The sequence below is a fragment of the Taudactylus pleione genome, unplaced genomic scaffold (genome assembly GCF_031769625.1).
Source record: "Taudactylus pleione unplaced genomic scaffold, aTauple2 ptg000102l, whole genome shotgun sequence".
NCBI classification, from domain to species: Eukaryota; Metazoa; Chordata; class Amphibia; order Anura; family Myobatrachidae; genus Taudactylus; species Taudactylus pleione.
In genome coordinates, this window is record NW_028284504.1 from 242,386 (window position 1) to 260,792 (window position 18,407).

The 18,407-nt window shown below is 48.4% G+C and overlaps 1 protein-coding gene across 4 annotated transcripts in view; it reads left to right on the plus strand.

Moving 5' to 3' along the window:
- The first annotated feature begins 337 nt into the window (after positions 1-337).
- The window catches only part of G6PC3 (glucose-6-phosphatase catalytic subunit 3), a 42,979-nt gene continuing 24,909 nt past the window's right edge, over positions 338-18,407 (plus strand). For 2 of the 4 annotated variants that reach the window (XM_088470625.1, XM_088470624.1), the window contains exons 1-2: positions 377-509; positions 15,466-15,586. The gene's annotated coding sequence lies outside the window, so the exon portion shown is untranslated. The other 2 variants (XM_088470628.1, XM_088470627.1) reach the window with 2 other exon arrangements.

Sequence of the window (18,407 nt, forward strand, 5' to 3'; positions counted from 1 at the left end):
ACTTCAGTATACCATAGTAACATCTGACAAAAAAACAGCAAACTTTGTGAAAACCAATACTTATTGTCATTCTCAAAACTTTTGGCCATGGCTGTATACCCACGTACACGTAACAATGCAGCATTACTACTGATAGTTGCTATGGCTATGACTGTAGTAATAGTAGCAGCGGTGATAATAATAATAAAGAATAACCGTGCAGCAGTTGCCCGTCAGTGCCTGCAGTCTGGAAACTCCTCCCACCTACCCTAGCCTGAGCATCGCTCTGGTCATGTGATCCTTGTGACGTCAATCATGGAGACGCCGGGTTGGTGGGACGGAAGCCGGTGTCAGAGATGAGAGAAATCGCAGTTTAGGGTCAGGAGAGACAGGGGCGCGTGACTACTACTGGTGGTGGAGGGGGGCGGGGGAAGCCACGTGTCTATCAGCGCGAGGGAGGAGAAAAGCCTCATTCAAATACTGCGCGAGTTCCCTACTCCGCTGACCAACCGCCAGGTATAGCGCTACCGGTAAGAGCTACAGATGGGTCACGTGGCGGAGCCTGCGTTCCGTTGCTAAACGACGCCGACGCGCAGGGAGTGTGGGTGTGACGGGTGTGCCGCGTCCTCCTCCCGTCCATAGCAGCTGCACTACAGAGGGTCACTGTGTTCCGTATTTACCACAAGGGAAGCAACCTGCGGCTATCCCCAGCATACATAACTTGTCAGCTATGGTAGGGCATGTTGGGGATTGTAGTCATACAGCGAGCTGAAGAGCCACATCTTTGCAAAACCTCGCTTTCCATATGTATCATTTTTAATTATGACCCAATAACTGTGTAGTGACACATGCTACTATCACAGTTTATGACATACTATTACAACTCCTATATGAGGAATTTGGAAGGGAAAGTACTCATACCCTCCATCATGACCCCTTCTATTACGTACAAAATGCTCTGCTTCTGAACTAGGGGATGGTCATCGATTCATAATCATCTTTATGGCAAATGGTTTTGACATTGATGGGGGGAGAAGATAGTTCTCCCCCATCGATGGCTAAGCATAACCGAATGTGTTTTTTGTTTACAAGGTGCCGGGATACGGAGCATAGCTCCGCCTCTGACACCCGCGAAGCCCCGCCGCCCAGATTCTGATTGGCCCACGGTCAGTCAATCACATAACAGGGATGACCATTGGTTGGTGAAACCATCGGTGGTCATCCATTAATTAGTTTGTAGCCATCGATGGTTACTTGCTTTTTTGTCATCGATGGCCAACCCTATTCTGAACTTCCCTCCTAATTTATGATTGTAGCCTAGGGGTGAACATCGGAAACCAGCGTTTTTTTTTCCAATTTGATGGAAGCACTTTTGCCATCAAATATCGTGAATTTGATGGTTGCCATCCATCAGATGCAGCTTTCCGATGGGTGGGTGGGGAGCACATACCACTGCTCTGCATAGCAGTGAAGTGGATGGAGTTGCCATGAGGCTCCACCTACTGTTTGGCTGTAAGTATAACCATCGCGATGATTATACTATCTAATGGTTGCGATGCAATGGCAAGAAACAGCCTATCGCCCGGCACTTCCCCCCCGTCCCAATACGCAGCGTCCTCGTACAACTTAGCCCGGCACTCCCCCCACCCCCAATGTGCCCGTCCCCTATCACCTTCAACATGTCCTTGTTGACACGGATGCCGGACGTGACGCCGCGCTGCTCCAACATCACGTTCTTCCCATCGGAGGCTTCCAGTCCGTCTGGCATCTGTTTCCGCCGGCAATAGGGACACATTAATGAGGGTTCCGGACAATGGGATGTGGCGCATTGGGGGTGGTGAATGCCAGGCAGTAGGTTGTACGGGGACGCAGCACATGAGGCAGGGGAGAGTGCCGGGTGGTGCAGATTGGACCCATCACAGTGCAGGACGGTGTCAGGCTGGAGGGCAGAGATCCCTACCCCTGTATAAAAGCAAGGGTGCGCAGTTTGGGTGGGAACAGTCACCTGAATACCTTAAAGAGAGTAGTCCTGCGTCCACTTCCTGTCTGTGTAGGACTAGGAACTGAAAAAAAAAATCTGTGGGTACAGTATCTGGGAGCTGTATAAAAATAAATTATGTGGTGCCAGCAAGCGGGGCCAGTATCTGGGAGCTGTATACAAAAAATTCTGTGGTGCCAGCAAGTGGGGACAGTGGCCCTGATTCAGAGCCGGACACTCAGACAGAGCGCTCGCTCTGAATCAGGGCCGGTCTTTTTTTTTTTTAGAACGGCCTCCTGGCCGCTCGCATAGCTGTGGGTGACCAAGACCATCGCGACCATCGGGCTTGCGACGAGACCCTTGTGGTAGGGTCTCGTTGCCGCAAGCCCCAGAGAGCTTTCGGCTCAAACAGAGCCGAAAGTTCTCCCACTGACATCACTTTGGTGCGAGACCCGGAGCGACGGCTTGCCCATCGCTATCCGGGTCTCGCGCATGTGCACGACGGAGCCGGCTCCGTCGTGCGCATGCGCTCTTGGCCACCATCGACCCAGTTGCGAGCGCTCAGCGCTTGCGACCTGGTCTGAATCAGGCCCTGTGTCTGTGGAGCCTGCAAGTGGTGTAGTACTCCTAAACGAATTAAAACCTGTTTAAGGAATCACATTAAGCAGAGCAAACTAAATAACCTGATGCAGATTTCACTAGAAGGACCAGATCCTACAGACTTTGATTATGAAAAAGCTGCAGACGACTGGGCCTCTAAGAAGAAGAGGAGAATTAATATATAAAATGTTATCTCAAGTTTAAATCATTATAAGGTCAGGATTTAAAACATTTTATTATTGCGAAGGCCCCAACCCGTCTACATCTTGATATTACCTGGCTGGAATAATTTTCTGGGAAGTACACTGCCATCGCATTGCTGGATTTGATGTCAGAACCCCGGCAACCATTCGATGCAGGGCTTCCGATGTCCATCCCTATTGTTGAAACACCCTTCTCATCAATTAACTGGTTCAACACAGGTGACGGCAGTTATAACTGAAGAGGGAAGTCGAGAAGCAGAGCATTTTGTACCTGATGGAAGGGATCATGTTGGAGGTTCTGAAAGTAATCTATAAGGGGCATTCATTGCAAATTATTAAAATGTAACTTTTATTAAATATAGGTCATAGCTATATCACTTACACCACAGGTTCTCAACTCGGTCCTCAGGACCCCAAACAGTGCATATTTTCTAGGTGTCCTCACAGAATCACAGGTTAATTAGCGCCACCTGTTGATCTTTTAAAATGTGTCAGTGAGTAATGAGTACACCTATGCACCTGCTGGGTGATCTGGAAAATGCGAACTGTGGGCCTGATTCAGAGCCGCTCGTAAGCGGCCGCTCCGAGCGATGTTCGCACATCTGCGCATGCATATGGGTCGTAATGCGCATGCGCCAACCAGTCAGTGCGGTCGGAAATCGTGTGTTCGCAAAATAGCGAGTGCCTGCTAATTTTGAGTGACAGGATGAGGCGTTTGTGGGTGGTAACAGGGGAAGGTGCTTGAAAACGGGGAGTGGAGATCCGAACGCCCCTTTTTCTGAATGAGCGAGCGCATATTGCGTCCGGCTCTGAATCAGGCACTGTGTGCGGTCCTGAGTGCCGAGTTTGAGAACCACTGACTTACAACATGAAACATGAATAAAACAGTGTGAAGCAGTGTATAAGGTGCTGAAATGTGAAGTGTTAATCATGTGTGCAAGACTAGCAGTCTGATCGTGAGACTCTTATGGTGCATACACACGATCAGATTTTTCCTTCAGATATGAACGATAACGATTTAAAAATCGTTCAGTCGTTCATATCTGAAGGAAAATCGTTCATATCTGACATGCCTGAACGATGGACGATCAACGATGCGCGTTCCCGATGGTCAGATAACGATTTCTGACATCTGATGGGTTTGCAGTCAGACTTGGACGATTCCATTCATTTTAATGCAGTCAAAAATCGTTCAAATCGTTCAAAACTTGTTAAAATCGTTCAAATCGTTCAGATCGTTTAATCGTTCAATCGTTCATCTGACAAATCTGACAAGTCTGACAAATCTGACCGTGTGTACGCTCCATTAAGTGGGGAACATATGGGAAAAGATGCACAAAGTATATAGAGCAGTCGCAAACACATTTAAATGCAACAGGGATCATTAAATATTTATAAAGATTCCTTAATATTATAGTCATATAGTTTTTGGAGACAGTCGCAAGACTCTTTTTACACAAATACACATTAACTTTATTAACCTCCTTTGTAACATGATGTATTTACTGCAAATGTAAAGCGCTTTGAGTCCTCTTGGAGAAAAGTGCTATATAAATACATTTTATTATATAGACTGATTTCAAATGATCCTAACCATTCCCAGACTTTGATAGGATATATAGGGCCTGATTCAGAGTTGTACATACACCGATGGTTTGTGTATAACTCTTATCACTGCCAATCGGCACTTGTGCAGCATTTGTACTGTGCATGTGCCAATAGGTGTCTGTGACAAAGGTAGCAGTGCCCCCTAAACCGCAGCATGATTGACATGCTTCGGCCATATGAGGGCAGGGAAGGGGCGATGAGAGGGAGCGTATCACCCCCACTTTTGAGGCATGCCGAGGCTAGTATCGGCTTCATTGGCCCCTTCTGCGTGAATTTCACGGCCATCCTGAGTAACCTTGCATGTTCACATAAGTTATCCGATGGCGCATCTTCGGACACCGCAGTGGATCACAGAAGCCGGCAGGAGGCATCTATTTACACAAGACACCTCCTGCAGCATTAGCATATTTTTGCACAACCGCTGCATACAAAGTCGCAGCGGTTGTGCAATAACCTACAACACTGAACTAGGCCCATAGTCAATGCTGCCAATTGCTCAGTTGCTGGAAGAAGGTGGATTCCCCTTGCCCAACACTTCGGCTAATTCCATTTGAAACACAAACCACCTTGAATATTCTATGGGCCGAATTAAATTCAGTGCGATGTTGAATAGCCGTGGGAAGGAGCTTCTGCAGCTATGTAATACAGCGCGCTGTTTGAGCGACTAAAGGATTTCTTATCGCACCATCGGGGGCACCTTCCCAGCGCTATTCAATTTGCATTGAATTGAGCCCAGAGAGAGCAGAGGTTGCTTTTGATTGTGTCATCTGCAAAAAAGTAGACGTTTGTACTGGTCAATGGGAGGATTAGGGCAGAGGAAGGCCATTTCTACTTCAGGGTCCATAGGGTATCCACAGGATACCTTGGGGTATAGGTGTGACGTCAGTCGCTGGGCACCATAGAGTTAAGCTTTTCAGCATCCCAGGATGCACTAGGGTCCCCCTCCTATACCCCGCCCCCGAGCCAAGGCACCCCAGTTTAGTTTGGTGCCCGGCCGGAGTCGGGTGCACCTGTCGGAGTGGGGGCTAGAAGAGCCCCTGAAGCTTTCTTCAGTGCAGCTGTGGCTGCACATCTGAATGTACAGCATGGACAGTCAGTCCTGACGTCCATGCTGTCTTCCCTATACCCCCGCCGGTACCAGAACGCCGGTACCGATCCAGGGATGCTGGTGAGCATCTGGGGTCACAGCTAGCGGTGACCCCAGATGTTCCGGACCATGGCCGGATCCAAGGGGGACAAAGGTAAGCAGCGGGGTCCCGTGGTGGGTCCCCGCTGGTCACATGGTCCTAAGTCCCCAGGCATGGGGCTCCCTGGGGACTGGCTGCAGCGTGGAGCCAGGCGACCAACCTCCGCTTTCCACTACCCCCTGGGACAGCGGACCGCAGCAGAGCGGTAGCGCTGCGGCGTCCCAGGGGTTAAATGCATGCCAGGGGAGCGCGCCTTCCCTGTCTCACAGCCGGCGCCTCCCCCGCTGCACACAGCTCTCTCTGCACGCTGCCGACTGGTCCTGTGACAGCGCTCCTCCCCCAGGCCAGCCTCCTCTCTGCTCCTCGGCGGCCATCTTCTCCAGAACGCATGGTGAACGCTGCTGGAAGCGCTGGACGGAAGCATCGTGGTCTGGGTCCCCCCCGCATACCTCTCCTCCGCTGTGGTCAGGTCTGTGTATGCAGCGCTGTGTCCTACCAGGCCCTGTGTCTGCGTAGTTGAGTGATCAGCGCTGTTAGTGCAGGAATTGATTTTCTTTGCATTGTATGTGACTGTGCTAGCGCTGCTGCCTGTAACCTTTCTCTAAACTGTCAGCTTTATTACTGTCCCTGTTCTTTCTGCTAAGCCCTTGCGGTGCGGTGCTGCAGGGTGGTCTCTCGCCTATTTAAGTTATAATTGGTGAGAGAGGTCACATACGTGGTGCCATCATGTCCGAAAGGGGGAGGGTAGCGCGGAGGGCCTTTGCCGGCAGTGTTTGTCCATGGCGCGGCCTCTTACGGTTACAGCACCGGTACAGGAGCCGCCCTGGGCTTGTTTCGCTCAGGCGCTTACAGCCTTAGTGGGCCAGTTAGCTCCGCAGCCCGCGTTTACACCGATGGGTTTATCCCAGCAGTCAGTGGTGTCGTCACCCATGCAGGGTTTCCCAGGACAATTGGTGGTACCCCACAGTCTCCCTATTTCCCCGCTCCCGGTTTCTCAGGAGCCAGCGTGGGTTAACTCCCTGACGAGTTCTGTACAGCACTTGTCGGATGTGTTGCAAGGGGAGTCTGTGATGCGGCCGCATAAACGGCCGGTGGCGTCTCTGTCGGCTCCTTATGAGGATGACGAGAGGACGTCTGATGATGGGGAGATTCTGGATCCTTACGATCAGGAACCTCTCCATACTAAGGACGCTGATGCTAAGTCCAAAGTATATATTCCTGGACTTATTCGGGCGGTCCGCACAGCCTTGGTGATTGAGGACGAAGTTCTCCCAGCGGCTAAATCTAAGTATGCCTTTTTCAAAGATGTGAAGGGCGATGCCACAGTTTTTCCTCTTTCGGGTCAGTTGGTGGACCATATAGAGGAGGCGTGGAAACAGCAAAAGATACCAGCCGCAGAGACGCCTGGCGGTGGCTTATCCGTTCGCAGATAATTATTTTGCAAAGTGGGAATCCCCTCCACAGGTGGATTCTCACGTGACCCGTCTTGTCCGTAGTGCCAAATTGCCGATGCCATCTATGTCCTCCCTTAAGGATGCTACGGACCGCAAGGTGGAGATCTGCCTGAAGTCCGCTTATTCCCTTGCGGGGGGGGGCAGCACGACCGGCTATGGCCATTTGCTGGGTTGCCAGAGCGATGGAGCGCTGGGCGGATTCATTAGAGGCTTCTTTTGATTCCGACTGTCCGCCCGAACAGGCGGAGTTGATTGGTAATCTCCGTGATTCGGCCACTTATATCAACGAGGCGGCCCTAGACATTAGTACTCTGGTGTCTAGAATTTCTTCAGCAGCGGTGGCTGCTCGTCGCACCTTGTGGCTGCGATCCTGGAAGGCGGACGCAGATTCCAAAAAGGGTCTGGAGGCGTTGCCGTTTACCGGAGAAGTTCTCTTCGGTCCGGATCTGGATAAGATTGTGGCCACGCTGGCGGCAGCCAAATCGGCTTGTCTCCCGTCGGCCGCTGCTCCTTCTGGTTCTGGACCATCGTCCTTTCGGTCATCTAGGGCCCAGGGCAGGCCCAAACCACAGTCGTTTCCTCGACAGGCTGGTCCTAAGAAATCGGCCAAGCCCCGGAAGCAGGCATGGAGTACCAGACGTCCGGCCCCCAAGCCAGATGACAAGCCTGCGGCCTGACGGTCCGGGCCTCCCTTTGGGGGATCCCAGGGTGGGAGGCCGCCTGCTGCAGTTCGCCCAGTGTTGGTCGGCCACTACAACAGACACTTGGGTTCTGGAGGTGGTTTCCCACGGATACGCCCTCTCCTTCCGGCACAGACCCCCGGCTCGATTCTTCACCACGGATCTACCATCAGACCGGAACAAGGCTACGGAGCTGCGGAAGGTATTGCACACTATGCTCCAGGCTGGAGTTATAGTGCCTGTTCCATTCTCCCAGAGGGGCCAGGGTTTCTATTCAAATCTGTTTTTGGTACAGAAACCCAATGGGTCGTATCGTCCGATTCTCAACCTCAAAGCACTCAACAAGTCTTTGCGGGTCCCGAAGTTTCGGATGGAGACCCTACGGTCCATCATTCTGGCGCTGGAACCTGGGGACTATATGGTGTCATTTGACATACAGGACGCTTACCTGCATGTCCCTATTCTTTTGCGCCATCAACAGTTCCTCAGGTTTGCAATCCGCAGCGACCACTTCCAGTTTCGGGCGTTACCTTTTGGCCTGGCGACAGCACCACGTGTTTTCACCAAGGTGATGGCGGTCATTGCGGCTTCTCTGCGGCTGCAGGGAGTCCGCATGTTGCCGTACTTGGACGACCTGTTATTGCACTGCTGCAACGGCACGGCTGGCTAATCAACTGGCAGAAGTCCACTCTAATCCCGTCTCGGAGGATTCTGCATCTTGGAGCCTTATTGGACTCGGGATAGCAAAGGATCTTCGTGACAGAGGACAAGATCTCTGCTTTGCAGTCAAGGGTGCGCAGTTGTCTGCACAGCCGCCGGGTGTCCCTACACTCGGCGATGAGGTTACTGGGCTCCATGGTGTCGGTGTTCGACATGGTGAAATACGCCCAGTTTCACTCCAGACCTCTGCAGCACCTGATCCTGTCCAAGTGGAACGGGCTGCGTCAGTCTCTGAAGTCCCAGACGATTGTGATCACCCCGGAGGTTCGCCTGTCCCTTGCGTGGTGGTTACAGACAACCCACCTCAACAAGGGACGTCCGTTCTGGGTTCCAAATTGGGTCCTGTTGACAACGGACGCCAGTCTTCGGGGCTGGGGAGCAGTTTCGGGTCCACACTTGTTCCAGGGCAGGTGGACGCCGACAGAAGCGGAGCTTCCAATAAATATCTTGGAACTCCGTGCGGTCTTCAATGCTCTCCAGCAGGCACATCGGTTTCTCCAGGGTCACCCGGTGCAGGTCCAGTCGGACAACGCTACCACCGTGGCCTACATAAACAGGCAAGGAGGAACTCGCAGTCGGGCGACTCTCGTAGAGGTTTCTCGGATCCTGGTTTGGGCGGAGCGCAATCTTCCGGCCATATCAGCAGTCTTCATCCCGGGAGTGCTAAATTGGGAGGCGGACTTTCTAAGTCGCCAGGACGTTCATCCGGGGGAATGGTCCCTGCACCCGGACGTTTTTCAACTGCTGGTGGACAGGTGGGGTCTTCCAGAGATCGACCTCATGGAGTCCCGGCACAACAACAAGTTGCCGGTGTACGGGTCTCGCACAAGAGACGAAGGGGCGTCTCTGGTGGATGCTCTGTATGTCCGGTGGACGTTCCGGTTCGCATACATGTTCCCTCCGGTCTCCCTTCTTCCACGGGTAATCCGGAAATTCAAACAGGAAGGAGGGACGCTCCTGTTGATAGCTCCCGCGTGGCCCAGACGGCACTGGTTCTCAGGCCTTCAGGGTCTGTCCGTGGACAGTACTCTGCGGTTGCCGCTACGACCGGACCTTCTGTCTCAGGGTCCTTGCCTTCACCCGGACCTGACTCGGCTGTCTTTGACGGCGTGGCTGTTGAGACGGCCATGCTGAGGTCCCGGGGGTTTTCCAGCTCTGTGGTGCGTACCATGTTACGAGCTCGGAAACCGTCTTCCGCGAGGATATACCATCGCGTGTGGCATACGTTCTTCCAGTGGTGTCGACCGAGAGGTTATGCACCGCGGGAGTTTCGTCTGTCTCGGATTCTCGCCTTCCTGCAAGCGGGACTAGATCATGGGCTTCGCCTTGCTTCTTTGAAGGTACAGGTTTCGGCCCTATCTGTCTGGTTTCACCGTAGGATTGCTACAATCCCGGATGTGCGCACCTTTATGCAAGGTGTTCTCCGCATTCAGCCGCCCTTTGTTCCACCTGTGGCGCCTTGGGATTTGGCTGTGGTCCTGAGGGTTCTCCAAGGACCGCCGTTTGAACCACTGGGCTCAGTGGATCTTAAATGGCTAACAGCTAAGACTGTTTTCCTTCTGGCTATTGCTTCGGCCAGACGTGTTTCTGAGTTAGGGGCTCTTTCTTGTAGACCCCCTTTCTTGGTTTTTCATGGGAACAGGGCAGTGCTCCGCACTCGGCCCGAGTTTCTTCCCAAAGTTGTTTCCCAGTTTCATGTTAACGAGGAAATCGTTGTTCCGGCCTTTAACTCACCGGGTCTTTCCGTGGGTGAGGCCTCTTTGGATGTTGTGCGGGCCTTAAGGACTTATGTTGACCGCACTTCTTCGTTTAGGAAGTCGGACGCTTTGTTTGTCCTCTATGGCTTCCGTAAAAAGGGTTGGCCTGCTTCAAAGCAAACTTTGGCAGCCTGGATCCATATGGCTATTTCTGAAGCTTATCTTCATGAAGGCCTACCGGTCCCTCCTTCTCTGAAGGCTCATTCCGCTAGGTCTGTGGGTCCTTCGTGGGCAGCTCGACGTGGTGCCTCGGCAGTTCAGATCTGCAAGGCTGCTACGTGGTCCTCTGTCCATACCTTCGTGAGGTATTACAGGTTTGACACCTTCGCCTCTCAGGATGCTTCCTTCGGGCGGCGGATTCTCCTTTCTGCACAGGAGCGTCCCCACCCTTAAAGGATACTGCTTTGGGACATCCCCAAGGTATCCTGTGGATACCCTATGGACCCTGAAGTAGAAAATATGAGATATGGTAAGAACTTACCCTTGTTATCTCTATTTCTATGAAGTCCATAGGGTTCCACAGGACTCCCGCCCTGTCGCACCTGTACTGCAGATGGGCTTTGCTCTGGTCACCGGTTTTCCGTCTCCCTCTGGTGAGAATGTGATTCTTGTATGTGTCCAGATCTTTTTTCTCTCTCTTCCTTCTCCTCCTCCGTCCTATGACTTGATAACTAACTGAGGTGCCTTGGCTCGGGGGCGGGGTATAGGAGGGGGTCCCTAGTGCATTCTGGGAGGCTGAAAAGCTTAACTCTATGGTGCCCAGCGACTGACGTCACACCTATACCCCAAGGTATCCTGTGGAACCCTATGGACTTCGTAGAAATAGAGATAACAAGGGTAAGTTCTTACCATATCTCATATTTTCATAGTGACGTACTGGTAAGCACTGCTGATTTTGAAGAAAAAGTACATTTAGGGCGTGATTCTGAGTTGAAAACCGGTCCGAATTTGGCCGCATTCAGAATATGAATGGATCCTTATGCATTGCACCGCCCCACTTTTTCCATCATTTTCATTAGCACTTACACCTATCCCATGCTAAGGTGCAAAATATACAACTAAAATAGGCGTTCCCGTGGCATAAGCACAACTCAGAATGTGGTGGAAGTCTCACTAAAAGCAGTGCACGCAAGTGCAATGTTGATCGCAGATTCCCGACTATCTGGAATCTGTGCGCAGGACCCATTCTGTGAGTGTGCAGAATAGTTCCTGCGTAGTCGCAATCAGACCTTCAGTGCCTCTGCCTGATTGGCAGGCAGAGGAATTTAATGGGTGTTGCAGGGGCGGCCGCTGTTCCCTGAAACGTGGGCGTGTCCAACCCGTTTTCCGGGAGTGGCAAGCCCAGGATCTGCGTCGCAGAGTCCTGGGCTTGCAAGCCAGCCAGCCTGAGTAAGCTGAGGCTTACTCAGCTGGCCGGAGGCCCAGTACCGTCCACCGTCACGACCAGCGTCGCAGTGCTAGGATCGCAAATGCAGCAGGGGGTGTCATACACCTGCTGCATTTGCATTATTGTACAGATGTAAATGCAAAGATGCCTGCGTGCAGCTTTGTTTTTGTGTGCCTGATTCAACAAGGAATGCACGGATGCGGACGCACACAATTGAAAAAGAATATACTAATGAATGCATACACACGGCAATCGCAGCAGAATTAACAGACGCCCAGCACTACATAATACCACCCACTTCCCTTTACTTGCGTCCTCTATACCTGGCTAGATAGTGTAAACATCGAGTACCATCGGACCCATACGGACAATAGTTGTTGACCTGACCCTCCCGCAGACATTGCGAGAATTCCTGTGTGCAACTAGACCTCAGGCTGCGTCCGCAGCCGCAAGGGCTTAATTATGCACACTCCTGAAACGCCGTCCAAATGCACAGGCACGCCTGAGTTTGCCCGACCACCCCCCCTCACCACCCACAAACGGTACTAGTTTGTATCGCAATAGCTAGTTTGCACACGTGCACTGTGTCTTATACGCATGTGCAGATTGCAAACATGGGCCGAGTGCGTGCGAACGCAGCATTGCGTCCATTGCTGAATCAGACCCTGTGATCCATGCTGAATCAGGCACTATGGCAATTATTCAAATTAGCTAAAGGGAGGGAGAGATTGCATTTTTAGGGCGATCCTTCCTTTGCCTATGGGTGCAGAGACATTTTTGCTGTGCAAAAAGATGACATAGTTGCACCTGCTCTGAGCTGGAGGTAGTTTTGTTTCGTTCTATAGTCCTAATTCAATACAGTATATTTAATGCCTTCCATTCACTCTTTGGTGAAGAAGTGCATTTTGGATGTATTTTTTCCAATATGAAAAAAAGGTTCAAACACAAAAGTGTAATAGTCATCCCAAATATCCTTTTACTCTCATTCATTTCAGCCATAAATTAACCAAACTTTATTTCAGAAGAAATATAATATTTAAGAAAATCAAATTATGTATTAATGTGACAGGAGGTTGCACTTTTAGGACCTGACCCTGACGCGTCTTCATCTGTGTCTGCGTCTTTTGCTGGTCACACATATGCGATTGCATGCAATTGGCACCTCACAGCCCTTCCCTGGTGTACATCTGTGCTTCTGAATGTGCAAGGACTGAGAGGCCCACTTTCACTGTATACACTGAAACACCAATTGGTGCGTCTTTAGATGCACCATCGGTCACACCATCGAGACTTGCATCTGTTCTATGGCAGGTGCAGATTCTCCATCTGAATATAGCCTCCTATGTGAGCGATTCTGTGTCTCTGTACGCAGCCAGTAACCGCAACACTCCCTTAACACGACCTCCATGCATCCGCTAAGCCACCTCCCTGCCCAGGAATGCCCATACATTTTAAAAACATTTTTGAGATCTTGTCTTTCCTGTGTGCATCAATCACAACTCTGACTTTGTGCACACACTATCTGGACGCATGCGCAATGCGACTTGGGTAAGTTAATAAAAGAAAAAAAAATAATTCCACTGTATCCAACTCAGTATCAGGCCCTTAATATAAGCATGCCATTCAGCTTTTTCCACTTTCCTATTGGAGTGTACAATAGGCCTTAACTCGTGCCTTCTGGGAGACTTTTGAGGAGTCTGCTTTGTAAGGCCAGTAGTGGGGTGTGAGGCTATGATGACATGAACCCCCCCCACACACACAAAATGTTTACACAACCAAATTGTAGGTGGGTCAGCATACACCATAGAGTGCATTGTGTAGACTAGATCTAGGCACACTGAGGAAACCACAGAATCAAGCAAGGCCTTGATTTGTGCTGATTTACAGTTCAGAGCAAAACATAAATAAAATAAGACAGGGCTGGACAGTATGTGTTTGCAGCATACAAGAATGTTCAGTATTTGCCCTGCATGCTAAAAAAAAAGTTTGCACTTGCGTCCCAGCTAATTGTACATCTATTAAAATTTGCACTGAACTGTAATGACCCCCATACCCTCTGCGATATGCACCTTGCGATCCGACGACCAACATATCGGGCGGTCCTCACACACTGAGCTATCAGGTGGCCGACCGCCCGATATGCCTGCCCCCCCTCCCCCACCCGCATAGCACTGCCTGGGATCGTACATCACATCCCCAGATCAAGTGAACATGCAGTAAGAGCTGGAGGAGCGACGTGCGATCCCACGAGATCGCGCACTCGCCGATATCATGCCCATACACTGATATAGCAGTGATATCGTACCAATCCGTCGGATCGGCTGCTATATCGCACCATGTATGGGGTCCTTTAATCAGCCCCATGTGCACTTAATAACTAAAAATATATACTAATTCCAATCTTTCTATAGGAATATTTTGTTGTGGAAGAAAAGCTGAATAATGTTTGCGAGAGTTTTCCTATTTTAGCCACATGCAAGTACCCACATACATCAGATTTCACGTTTTTTCTCTCCTCATTTCTTGTGTTGCCAGTGCTTAAAATGCCTACAAGTCACAAGAAAAAAAGCAAATGTGGATGTAGTCTAAGGCCATGTACACACTAGAATGATATCTTCACGATTTGTCATATTGGAATGACAAATCGTGAAGATCATTTAGTGTGTACCCACAATTGCGATCTCCCACAGGTCACATACGAGATCATCTGGTTGGCCATGCTGCACGGCCAATCAGACGATATCGTATGCGGGGCAGTGCAGTTTAATGAAGGACGGAACAAGGTATTGTTCCGTCTATTAAATCGCATAGTGTGTAGGACAATCTTGGATGGTCCGGGTTGAAGGGAATTCGTATCCGCCTGTACAGCCTAGGGACCAATCAGCTATGTGTGTACTCTAGAGGTTTGTGTATTTTTCTCCTGGGTACACTGTAGACCAACCTTTTTAGCTATCAATAGTTAGTTGTGAATTATTTTATAACGGTATTTATTGTGTGTAGTACAAATTGAAAACACAGTGGGTGATTCTAAGTTGGACGCTGCTGCGACCATGTTAACTTATTTTGCTGTAGTGGTGTCTGCGACTTTATGATAATGCTAGTGTCAGCCCTTCCTCCGGTGTACAGGGATGCCCCCTTTCAGTGGCTGCAGTTGCAATCATCGGTGCTAGGTGCAGTATTTCCGTCAGAGTATGGCCTCCGATGTACGCAATTAAGTATCTCAGTCTGCAACCACTCCTGCAACACCCCCATCACAAGCCTATAAGACAGAGTATATTTGTGCATCTGCATAGTCACCACTCTAGCAACCCCCAGTGCATTCCAGAGTCCATACGACTGAATCACCCCTACGACTGTGACATGAACCCATGGGATATATGCACTTTTTAGGGGTTTAGGCGCATGTGCAGTCGCAGCCAACTCAGAATCAGCCCCACAGTGTCTATATGTCATGACAAGGATGTAATGTATATTAATCATTTTTCCGACCACACCAGGCAGTGCGTTATCTGATCTAGTCGCAATAATTAAACTAGTCAGATAAACTGTGGGTGGCTGCAGGAAGAGAATCTTCCCGCAGCTGCTGCTCTCAGAGGGACCTTCTAGTCCCTCTGCTTGCCTGCACCCTCCCCCAGTGTCTGCTGCGCTACCGATCACTGCTGATTGGTCAGCACATCAAGAACCCCCACCTAGCGGTGAAAATGAAATCATTTTGGATAAGTTGAAATAGATGTTCTTCACCTAATTCACTCATAGAAAAATGACAATTTCTGAGGGTTTTTTTAGAAAAAAAAAAATGTAAATTAAGTGGTTAATATAGTATCTGGCTGCAAATGAAGTGTTTTAAAGATTGAAGCATTGTATGAAGAAGGCAAATAAATATTTTTTATTCTATCATCCTTTTTTTTCTAGGAAATTTCATCTGCTCTGTACTGTATGATGAGGAGAAGGATTATTTTCACTGTATTCATTGGTATCAATGGAAATTCCAATTAACTTTTGTGTCAGACCATTGGCAAGTTCTTGAGTTCAGGTACAACCAGCTCGGTTACAGTTAAATAACTAAAATAAATCACAATAGACTTTGTACTTTTCTGTTCAATTAAGCTGTAAAACCTGAAGTGATTTCTACCTATCAGTATAGGTGCGTGCGTACACACACAACGATGTAAGTAATAAACGATTTTAGTAAACGATTTTCTTTCATTTTTTCAAGGGAAAAATGAACGAAAATCGTTTACTAAATCGTTCAGTTACTGAATGTAATGAACGATTTTTTTGAACTACAAACTATTTTTGCATATTCCCTTACTGAAAATTGTTGAGTTGGTCAGTCTGACTGAACTACAAACGTGAACGCGCATGAACGATAATCGTTCATCGTTTTAACTCAGAAAGTGAATGATTTTTTTTCAACGATTGGACGATAAACGATCAAAAAATCGCTGTGTGTGTATGTACCTTAATAGTTATGTGTTTTTCCTTCAATTCATGAGGGGTTTACTTCTCCAATTATACAGTTTTATTCCCTTTTGCAAATTCCCTCTAAAGATTCACAACAATGGTCATATACCCTGAAACCAATGCCAGCGAGCTATTACCTCAGGATGCCTTTTCAGAATATGTTTTTGCTTGTGTTATATGCGTAATTGCAGCCACAAATGTAGTAATTTCATCCTGGAAACACCGTATGGCAGATTGTGGCATTGATTGCTGTTTGTAACAATAAAACATACTCTGCAATAAATGTGATAGCACAATTTTATGTTGAGACTTTTTACAATTTTTTGGCTCACATCACTTACTAGTCTTCCATCAGTCAAGCATCATATCCATTTATACTTATAGGTTTTCTGTAAATAAATTGAATTTCATACACTATGGCCCGTATTCAGTTTGAGGCGAAAAGTCCAGACTTTTCGCCTGTTTTCCAGGCGGAAAATTATCGCGCGTGCCCGCTTATCCCCGTATTCAATTTCCATGGACGCGAAAACGGGAGCTGGCGAAACTGGAAGCAGCGAAAAAATGTGGCAATTTTCGGGAAATCATCCTTGGCCCCCCCTAAAAATGTCCAGACATGGGGGATCACTATGGATACCCCCGTTTTTGCATGCTGAAGGGAAATCGGGTTTTTAAATAGCCGCAGCAGGTGCATAAATGCGGCTTTGAAGAAGGTGATGCAGAAGAGCATTTAGCAATTTTTTTTTGTGAAAAATAACTATGCCCATACAATTTGGGGTACTTGAAAATGGGTGCAAGCATATTTTTAAGTCCCTAAAATGATTTTATAAAATTCTTCAAAAATGCACCTGCCGCTATCACCCGCATTGAAGAAAACACCTGCCGCATACTTTGGAACCCCTCTGGATTAAATTTAGCTATTTTAGAAGTGTGTTCCCTATTTTTTTTTTTAACCTCAAAATGTAAAATTTTTGGTGTGTCCTGATTTTTTTTTTACACTTTTTTTTAACACATTCTCAGGGGTGCAGGCTATTTTTTTAAGCCTGTACCCCTAAACCCCAATTCTGCACTTTTTCTTGCCAGCTATTCTAAGGAGAAAAGTTTTCACCCATTTTATACAAAGACTTTTCGCACCGGCGAAAAGTCTTTGAAATTGAATACGGGAAAAAATGAATTAGGCGAAAATGATGTCATCGGCGATAACGGGTTTTCGCCTGTAATTGAATACGGCCCTATGCTGCATAATCATTCAGCAATTCACCAGGTGTTGGTGCTGGTGTCAGTTAGTCCACATGAGGTATTCTTAACCAGTTCTTAAATGTATTGTAAATCTGGTAGAACAGCAAGTAACAAATGACACAGGGATATCACAGGTGTAACAGTGATAGGTAATCTGTGTGGAATATAGCAGCCTGGATCTTAGGGTAATGCTGGCCGTTGTAGTGCGCCGGGCGTGAGCTGGGTGAATTCACTGATGATAGAAGCTCTGGTATTCTATATATCGGTGGTGGTATAGAGTACTCGCGGTTATGTTTGGGTACTGAAATGGCTGTGGTGTGCTCTGTCCTATCCTCATGGACGCAATGGAGTAAAGATCGCAAGGGATGCTGTGCCTAAAGAGGATGTTGCAGGGTTGACTTCCAGAAATACCAACCAATTGAAAGATGAAGCCTCCCTTAAAGATCCTATGGATAATTAAGGTGGAGGGTGGCCTTATAGGGTTACCATACATCTGCAGTAACCACCCTCAGGTCAGGCATGGCAGTAGCACTTTTTGCTAATAATGATGAAAAAATGTCACGACTCTAAAAATTTAGAGATCTTGCAAAAGGCGATTTAATTTTTGGGTGAGGCATCATTAGATGTATCATTCTCTGCAAGATCTGTGGCTTCAGGTGTGGTGACTAGAAGAGCCATTTGGTTACATTATGGTTGGCGGATGCACATTCTAAAAATAGATTGGCTATGATTCCTTTTGAAGGATCTCTTTGTTTGGCAACAAACTAGAATCCATGTTTGAAAAGATAACCGATGGGAGATCACATAGCTTACCATAGGACAAGAAGATTAAATATCCACCTCTCTTCTTTGCAAGACAACAATACAAGGAAGCAAGAAGCTATACACCCGGTCGCCAATATGGCAACAATATTTAACAGGTACATCAAGGCAGTCCTTTCATCAGTATAACAATAGGCCTGACTACAAGTCAGTATTATGACTGTGTGCAGCCTCAATCCTCTATTCCTGCCGGTGTCAGACTGCTAAAGTTTGCCGAAAATTGGAAACAAGTCATTCTGGAAAAATGGGTGTTGGATGTAGTCACACATGGCTGCAAAATAAAATTCAATCAAGAATGAAATGGTCATGTCAAGAACACCCCTACTGTCAGT